This window comes from Amia ocellicauda, unplaced genomic scaffold (genome assembly GCF_036373705.1).
Source record: "Amia ocellicauda isolate fAmiCal2 unplaced genomic scaffold, fAmiCal2.hap1 HAP1_SCAFFOLD_75, whole genome shotgun sequence".
In the NCBI taxonomy this organism is placed as follows: Eukaryota; Metazoa; Chordata; class Actinopteri; order Amiiformes; family Amiidae; genus Amia; species Amia ocellicauda.
The window spans coordinates 191476-201557 of NW_027103002.1; positions in this window are offsets into that span (position 1 = coordinate 191476).

The following is a 10082-nucleotide window of genomic DNA, read 5'->3' on the forward strand; positions in this document are numbered from 1 at the left end:
AATGTGTGGCGCACTATGAAGTGCAAATTAAGACAACGAAGGCCCTGTGCAGTTGCGCAGCTGAGGAAATGCATAATGGATGAATGGGGGAAAATCCCGCTTGCTAAACTTAACCAAGTGGTGTCTTCAGTGCCCAAGTGCTTAATAAGTGTTATTAAAAGAAAAGGTGATGTTACATAGTGGTAAACAGTCGACTGTCCCAACTTTCTTGGTTTCTTTTCACTGCTAATGAGATGCTGTAGAGTGAGTTAGTTATATTGCTTTCAGGAGCTCTAATCGTATTGATGAGTTCATGCAGCATTTGTAATTGAATTTCAAAAAGAAATCTTTGCTGTCTGGCCTGTGTGTATGAGATGTACTCTGTCAATCTTTGGCTAACAACTGAAACATTGGTAGAACAGAAATGGCAACATAAAAAAGAAAAGTACATTTTAAAAGAGCACATTAAATAGGATGAATATACAGTTTTTTACAATCACTTTGTCACTAATTTCAGAACCTTGATGTCATTTTTCAAAACTCTAGACACAAAACTCAAAACGGTCATCACTTGTAACACAGGCTGTCCAATGTTCAAAACATTGCATTGTGCATTCATATCTTTAAAGAAACCTAGCACTTGCAGACTTGTTGGTTCAAATAACTCATTTATCATGAAATACCATAGTAACATAGTAACACAGAAGATACCGATAGTTTCACTGTGTAGTTGTTCGTACAATCATTAAATATTGTAGTACAAAATATGTGATGCATGTTTCATTATGGTACTACACATAAATACATCACTGTAAAAGGACTAGTAGAGAGAATACTACAGACACAGTGGAATCATTGAACAAAATCTGAAATGTATTGATGCAATACAATCAAATCACACCATAGGTTTCTTTGAATCCATGCAAAAATAATTAGCTACAAAAACGAACAAAACTACAGTAAAATGTAAACTGCAGTGTTCCTCACCTGGCTTAGTGTAAAAAGCAAAACAAAGGATTGATTACTGTACTTCTAAATTTCCATCAGCCCTGTGTTCAGGTTCAGGTTCTCACAACCATTTTTCACAAGAGGCATCTTGAAACTGAACATACCTGAACATACTCAGTCATCAGCTGCTTCACTCTGTCTGCATTTCTTTCAAAAGGCACACTATACTCTGTGCTACACATTGGTATGCAGTATACAGTCATTTGACAATTGAGAGTAGCCTAATGTTTAGTGCATGCTGAAGACTTGCCGCTTCTCAGTACGGACATTTCTGATGATTGAGGCCACAGTTGATCCTGAGTTGATTCTGAGGTTTGATTGAATCATTGTAGCTGCCTCAGTCATGGTCATGCCATGATTTACAACATGTTCTACAACTATTTCTCGGATTTCACTGGACACTATTTGCTGTTGCTGCCGCTGTCTGGTCCGTGGCCTTGTCCTCTACCACGTTCCCCCAACACCTCTCAAATGAGGCCCATGGCTGCCTCTCTGGTGAGGCCTAAGCCCTCCTCTATGACGAGGCCCACGACCACCTCTCAGAAGGGGTGCATGTCCCCTTCCATTCCTTTGACCACCACGTCTTCCTCCTCCCACTGCTTGACCTCTATTGTGACCTGGATGACCTGCCGGCTCCATGTTATCACTGTGTTGCTCGGGTGGATAGCACTCATTTCACTCGATACTCGTACCACAATGTGAAATCAATCATCAATAACCAGTTGGCAGTATTGGAAAAGCAATTACAAGGGCCTGCATACATACAGTAATGTCAAATCTGATGTGGAAGAACAATCATCTTCAACCAGGTTGGAGCGTTAGTTGCAATGCCTTTAATACACGCAGCGTGGAGAGGAACAGTGACTCAAGAAGATCCCAAAGTCGCTCTGCCTTCATTTTAACAGTCAGAGCTTTTATACACAAAAATCAAAGAGCTGGTTATAATCAGAAAGTCATTACTATGTTATCTTAAAAGTTAGCTAAGCAGAATTTATATCATTATAGGACAGAGTTCATAGATCAACACATGGATTAGGGAGCAGGCACTTCAATCATACTGTTTGACATTGTCTCCAAGATTCTCATCGTAAATAACAAGCAGAAATCAAACTACCTTCTGGCCTGACCTTCTAGCTTGACCTTATCTTTCTTAAGTATACAAGAGAGAAAAACAGGTATTAGAGAAAGAATTTCTAACTTTCCTTCCACACTGAAAACATGGTGTGGAAAAGTGCTACATGATGATGAATGATGATGAAATATTACATCCATAGATAATGTAGTCCAACTGGTTCATGCTCCTCGGTTATTGGTGTCAATGGATCTCATTATCCTGAAACTTTCATGATCGAAACATGGAATACTGTTCGTCAGTTTCCATAAAACTATGAATTAAGAGTAATGCAACAGTCACTTATCATTTTGAGCAGCTGTATCAATTGATAGTTAGATCTTTGTAATGAAATGAATAGACAGTGATCTCAGATGTAATGTGTGAATTGCATTTTGAAATGGTAATACTTTGACGTTAAGTTGTATCATTTTAGTTCAATGAACAAATGATCTGAGGTTGATGTGTATTGTATCCAAGCAATTGAAAAATGTGCATTTTGATCATCGGGTGTGAGTTTAGTGTCTAGAGTTTTGAAAAATGACATCAAGGTTCTGAAATGAGTGCCAAAGTGATTGTAAAAAAGTGTAATATCAGGGGACAGTGGCTATTAGTGATCTGGCCATCCGTGGCCTCTGTATTAATGTAACAGGTCACATTGTATGTGTACACTGATACTTGATAGTATAATATAGTACAAGTAAAAAACATACATAGGTATCATAGAAGTATTTTGCAGAAATGATTAAGGATACTTATCAAAATGGAGAGGAAATGCTAAATCCAGTCTCCCCAGGCTGAGCTTCTATTGCTACACCTGCTAAGTGGCTGCTGGCCCCACTATATGGATAGAGCCACACCAAGTACAAGAGTCTCCCCATTGCTATTTATATCTCCCTATCCAGTCTTCTATACGTGTCAGGTATACAAGTGTGTGTGTGTGTGTGTGTGTGTGTGTCTGTCTGTCTGTCTGTCTGTGAAAGTGTGTGTGTGTGTGTGTGTGTGTGAAAGTGTGTGTGAGTGTCTGTCTGTCTGTCTGTCATGTAACTTGCACATCTGTTAGGGCACCATTAATGCAGAGATGTACACATATTGTTTATTTTCCATATATATGTATGTATGTATGTATGCATGTCCAATTGCTTTGACAATACAAATGCACTGAATTGAGACAGAGAGAGAGAGAGAGAGAGAGAGAGAGGTGCTAAGGCACATTTGTAACATAAATTAGGGAACATTTGAAACATGCTTAGGGAACATTCATAAGAACATAAGAACATAAGAAAGTTTACAAACGAGAGGAGGCCATTCGACCCATCATGCTCGTTTGGTGTCCATTAATATCTAAGTGATCCATGGATCCTATCCAGTCTATTTTTAAATGTTCCCAAACTTTCAGCTTCTACCACTTTCCATCTTGAATGCCTTGAAGCCCAATTTCCATTTGTTGTCCCCTGGTGCGTGTGTCCCTGCTGATCTGGAAAAGCTCCTCTGGTTTGAGGAACCTTTCATGATTTTGAAGACTTGGATCAAGTCCCCACGTAATCTCCTCTGTTCCAGGGTGAAAAGGTTCAGTTCCCTCAGTCTCTCCGAGTAGGACTTTCCCTTCAGACCTGGAATAAGTCTGGTTGCTCTCCTCTGAACTGTCTCTAAAGCAGCAATATCCTTCTTGAAGTGTGGTGCCCAGAACTGTACACAGTATTCCAGATGAGGTCTAGCGCATTGTACAGTCTTAACATTACTTAAATTCTACACTTTTGACGATATACCCTAGCATTCTGTATGCCTTTTGTATTGCTTCCCCACATTGTTTGGATGGAGAAAGTGAATCCACATAGATTCCTAGGTCTTTCTCATGCATTACTTCATCTAGATCTGTACCTCCCATAGTGTAATTATAGTGGACATTTTTGTTTTACTGCATGTATTACCTTGCACTTGTCCACATTGAATTTCATTTGCCAGGTGTCAGCCCACAACTGAATTTATCTAAGTTCCTCTGAATAGCATGTGCTGCCAAGATTGTATCTGCTAAGCCACCTATTTTAGTATCATCTGCAAATTTGACAAGGTTGCTAAGTATCCCAGAGTCCAGATCATTAATATAGATTAGAAAAAGCAAAGGCCCTAGTACTGATCCCTGTGGAACTCCACTAACAACCTCACTCCAGTTAGAAGTGACTCCTCTAATCTGTTTCCTATACATCAACCAGTTCATAATCCATCTACTTACATTACCCTGAATGCCTACAGCTTCCAATTTGAGGATCAGTCTTTGGTGTGGAACCTTATCAAAAGCTTTTTGGAAATCTAAGTATATCATATCATATGCTTTCACGTGATCTACAGCTGCAGTTGCATGTTCAAAAAAATGTATTAAGTTAGTAAGACATGATCTGCCTCGTCTAAACCCATGTTGACTATCTCCAAGAATATGGTTTTCATTGAGATGCTCCTCTATTTTCTGTCTAATCATTTTTTCCAACATTTTACAGGTGATGCAGGTGAGACTGATTGGTCTGTAATTTCCTGGCTCAGTTTTGTCCCCTTTCTTGTGGATTGGTATGAAATTTGCTGTCTTCCAGTCAGTGGGAACATCCCCTGTTCTAAGTGTCATTTGAAATAATCGAGTTAACGGCCTATACATAATTTCCCTCATTTCTTTAAGTACTGTTGGAAATATCCCATCTGGCCCAGGTGATTTGTTTGATTTTAATTCTGCTAGTCCCTTTAGTACCTCCTCCTCATTTATCCTGATCTCTCTTAGGGTTTGACTGGATTGATTGTCAACCTGTGGCATGTCATCTGTTTTTTCTTTTGTAAAAACCTCTGTGAAATACTCATTTAGAATATTTGCCACATCTTGTTCGTTTTCCAAGATACCTCCATTTTTGCCCTTTATCTGTTTCACCTCCTCCTTAATTGACCGCTTGCTGTTGTAATTTTGAAAAAAGCTCATTGCATTGGTTGTAGCTCCAAGAGCTATGTTTCTTTCTATTTCCCTCTTTGCTTTCCTGATCCCTTTCTTAAGATCTCTTTGCAGCTCAACATATTCTATGTATTTTGTTTCATCACCATCCCTTTTGTATGTGCTATACAACATTTTCTTCCTCTTTATATTTTTTTGCATGCCTCTGGTTTGTATGTATGTATGTATGTATGTATGTATGTATGTGTGGAAGGAAAGTTAGAAATTCTTTTCTCACAACTGTTTTTCTCTCTTGTATACTTAAGAAAGATAAGGTCAAGCTAGAAGGTCAGGAGGCCATAAGGTAGTTTGATTTCTCTTTGTTATTTACAATGAGAACCTTGGAGACAATGTCAAACAGAATGACCTACGAGCCTGTTCCCTAATACCATGTATAGACCTATGAACTCTGTTCGATAATGATATATGTTCTGCTTAGTTAGCCTTTAAGATAACATAGTAATGACTTTCTAGCATGTATGTATGTATGTATATATATATATATATATATATATATATGTATGAATGTATGTATGTCCAATTGCTTTTGACAATACAAATGAATTGAGAGGGAGAGAGAGAGAGAGAGAGACAGACAGACAGACAGACTGACAAACAGAAAAACAGACACACACACAAACACACACACACACAGAGCCAGCCAGCCCGCTCAGCCATGACATCACGAGCCTCTCTCAGCTGACTGCTATGACATCACAGAGCACGTACATTCCGTTGCTTGCCGTCTGTCAACCACTCAGTCACTGCCAGCCAGACTGGCTGGCTGGCTGGATGTGGGGGCTGCTTGCTGCTGCTGCGTACCTTAGCAAGCTTATTTGCTTGACCGGCCTTCCTACTCCTCTGCCCACATGCCCACCTATGCCTCTACTCCAAGATACTTATACAATAGAAAAACTATGGTAATAATAATATAGCCCAAGACAAAAAATATTAATCTTTCTAGACTGTATTAAAGTTCAGCACTTCGGAAAAATAGAATTATTTTGTATTTCAATAAAACAAAAATTATTACTGGTATCCACACACCCAACCAATGTAAATGTCACGGACGGTGTTAATTAGCTCCTTAATCACCATTACTTATTATATTTATATTTCACTTCACTTTATGCAATATGGCTTGTGTATTTTGTTTGGTTCTATATTGCCATTATTTTGTGTGTTGATTATCTTTCACTTTATTGTTTAATTTGTTATTCACTTAGTATTATTTTGATTGTTTGCACGCGTGCCTTATTATTTTTGTTTCTTCTTTCTTTCACAACTCACCTGGGTCCACCTGCACTCTTCACACGCGTCCCCACTTAATCACCCTGCCCTGGGAGAGGAGAGGATTATCTGCTGTAGTCCACTTTCCAATGTGGGAGGTCTCTGCGGCTCATATCTCATTCAATTATTTATTCATTTATCCTACATCAAGTTTATTTATTTTCCCACGTTTCATTCAATCACCATCAGAAGCTCTCTGTGCTAAAAGTGGCAGCACATTTGTCTCACACACATCAAACTCACCTTTTCCTGCTTCCCAAGCCTTATCAACTTACTCAGACCCTCGTCAACTTACTCAAACCCTCTTCAACTTTGGTTAACATTGCTCTGCATTCTAACAGCTATTCTTTCTCCTATTCTTAATTTCTTACAAGAAATGTATTCAGGTTTTTTTATCAATATGTTCTATTTATATTTATACAGATGTCACTCCATTATTCGTTTATTGAAGTCATATATGTACCTAACAAAATATTAGCCAATAGGCCATTGATCTCAATAATGATTCCCATAATCCTAGGACACCTTCTCTTTTACTCTTCCTTTCCATTCTTACTTTTCTCCTGTAAAGCATTTTATATTACTTGAGCTTACTTATTCTATAGTTGTAATCTTATACTTCTGCGGTATCTTACCCTTTTCCTACATCACTCATCTTAAAACCATGGTCTACTTTGACTTTCATTTCAGGTATTATATGCTAGGCACCAATAACCAAACATTTTCTGAAAGACTGTAACATGTCACCAGACTGTTTACATTCTCCTGCTTTCACAGGCTGTCAGGGCTGCACCAGGCTCTCTTCTAGCCTTTCGTTTCCTTGAATTTGACTTTTGACAGAGCTTGTCCATAACATGATGTTTAACAAACAAATTCTGGTTCTTCTTGTGGAGACACCATGACTATTTATGTATTACTATTATTATCCATCTGTTTATTCAATGTATATTTTGGATTACTTTTCTTATAATAGTCTTTCTTTCTGATTTCTGATGTTTGAGGCACTCTGTATAGAGCCAAAGATCCTCATGAATATGATAAATCTGTTGTTACATTTTTAAATATAATTCTAAAATGATTGCCAAAACATAGACATTTACCTTATATCACCTTCAAACTATACATATTCATAAACACACAAAGCACATACACATTGATATCTAAAGATAATTCAGATATCCGATCTGTGGCATGTTTTATTGACCCTGCAGTGTCTCAAACAGCCCTTATAACTTATTATTTAAGCTTATGATTATTTAGAATAAAATGTCAAATAATCCCACTCGATTATTTCATTATTTCACTATCTCAGTTTTCTTGATCCATTGTGAAAAAGTTCTGTTATTTCCTCCTCATCTGTAGAGGCTACATTAGCCCACTCCCCGGTCTGATATTCTCGTAGTAACTGTATCCAAATGTTGGGCGGACATTTAGCCTTCACGATGATGTGTACATCGTGCGGGTGAAGGAGGTGAATAACCATCTTTTCATCTAGAATATCCCAAAAAGTTGTGTTACCCTGGTTTGGTTTTAATTTTGGGAGGGACGCCCATATCATTTCTTTTTCTCCTGGGGAGAAGGGGACATGGGTTTTAGTCGTATAGACTATTGATTGACCTTCCTCTTTACTCTGTCTAGTTTTGACTTGCATGGGTGCAGCTGGGACCGTTTTCAGAGCGGTCAGATCTGGATACAATGTATTATTATAACCAAAATCAGTGATTGATTTATATTCCGGATTATATGGGGGAGGAGCGCTAGCAAAACCTCCTTTTTCATATTCCCATGCTTTGCGATCTAAATCATCCCAATCGGGCCTGTCGTCCTCGGAGTGATCTGTGTCGCGACGCGCTCCTAACACGGCAGCACATCGCGCACCTACACCTTCACCTTTTCTGACCACTTTTCTTGCCCTTCTAATTTGCCTTGTAGTTATATTTATTCTATCGTATTTTTCACAACTTCTTCTCTCAATTCACATTACTGTTTATGATGATCTTCCATTTCTGTTATTTTCTTTTCTTGATTCTCACCAACCTGACACAATATCACAATTCCTTTCTCTGTCTTATCTGGTTGTTGTTGCTTCCACCAGTCCCGGTGCTCCTTCGGAGACCAGTCTTTCTCCCAACTTCCTTCCAACATTTTCTTCTCTACATTCTGTTTTTTTATTTCTCAAAAAACCAATAATGCTGGTGTCACTCACTGTGACGATTTATCTGAAATATTACATTATTATATATTATATTATGTATATATATTATAATAAAAACAAACACTCCAGTAAGGTACGGACACCCGTACATGACACTGGCTAAGGTAAGGGAACCCATAAACAACCATAAGCACCCCCGGACCTAGGACAGCCTGTAACTTGCTAACTTGCTAACTGTTTTGTTTGCTTCTCATCGTTTGCTGCTAGTTGCATGCCAAACGAGTTCGTTCTGTCCAAAATATAAGCTTTTTTTCTTCTAATAAACTCAATAAAAATACAGTGCACTAGCAACTATTTCCCTTTCAAAAGTTGTAGTCCCGTTTCAGTTAAAACAAAATGTGTTCTTCAAACAAAGAAAATACTTGTGTTTCTTTTCCCTCTTTACCTGCTCTTATCACAAAGCTTCTCAACACAATCTCAGGTGCAGGTGCACTCTGCGCTATCCTTTGCCCGAGCTTTGTCCAGGAAAACTCACTGTAGCCATCTTAGTTCAACACGGGCTCTCCTTACCTGCGAGTCACACGGGTCCAGTTCACTTTGCAAGTGAACAGTCTCTTCTCAGAAACAATAAGGAAACTTGGAAAGAAACACAATCCCAGGTCGGTGTTAAAAAAAAGTTCTTTGTTTTCATATTAAAAGAAAACATTTGTATTTTCTCTGCACACTTCACAGCTCCAATTAGCACACTCAACTAATCCCTGCCCCCCTCAGAACCGTCACTAAAGAAAGGTACTCACAGTCATTTTAAATATGACATCCTGTAGTGCTTGTTTTCAAAATATGATCTTATTATCACTTGAACCAAATAAATCCTTTGACCCACTAATACCAAATTACAGTTAGGGGGGCCACAGATGTGATTTGAAAATACGATCTTCCATGTCTTTCTGTTGTGTTTTGACCTGGGGATCTGTAATTGTCCAAGTGGCTACTGCACATGTACTTATTTAATATTAAATGTGTTATTTAATTAGGCTTGGTTCTGGTGAGCATGTACAAGACGTCAGCTTTTTAAATAACTGTGTGTATTGGATCATACACATTTTAGAAATACTCTCTCAAACTTCCCGCATTGGTACCTCACCAGGGAGGTAGAAAACAGCAATAGCATTGAAAAAGTGTGATTGTAGTTCTGCTCTTCTGCAATATATTTCTACAATATCTTTAACATCTTCTTTAACATTGTTTTAAAGGCTGGGACCAATATGGTGGAATATCTCCAACACACGGACATTGAGAGACTCGACCCCTTTGTGCTGCTGCTCAGAGACCAACTCTCAGTTGTCTCTGAGTAGGCTATGGATCAACTTCCTTTCCTAATATGAAGGAGACCATGGATACAAAACCTATGAAAAACAGGTGATTATTGTTATTCTTCTCATTATAAACTACTTAATACATCTCTCCCATAAAGTACAACAGGATAGTGGTGACGTCATTCAGGATTGGATTGCCATTGGTCAAAAGCCCTCTGAGAGAAATTGTGTGGCGACACTCCACACTCTTAGAAG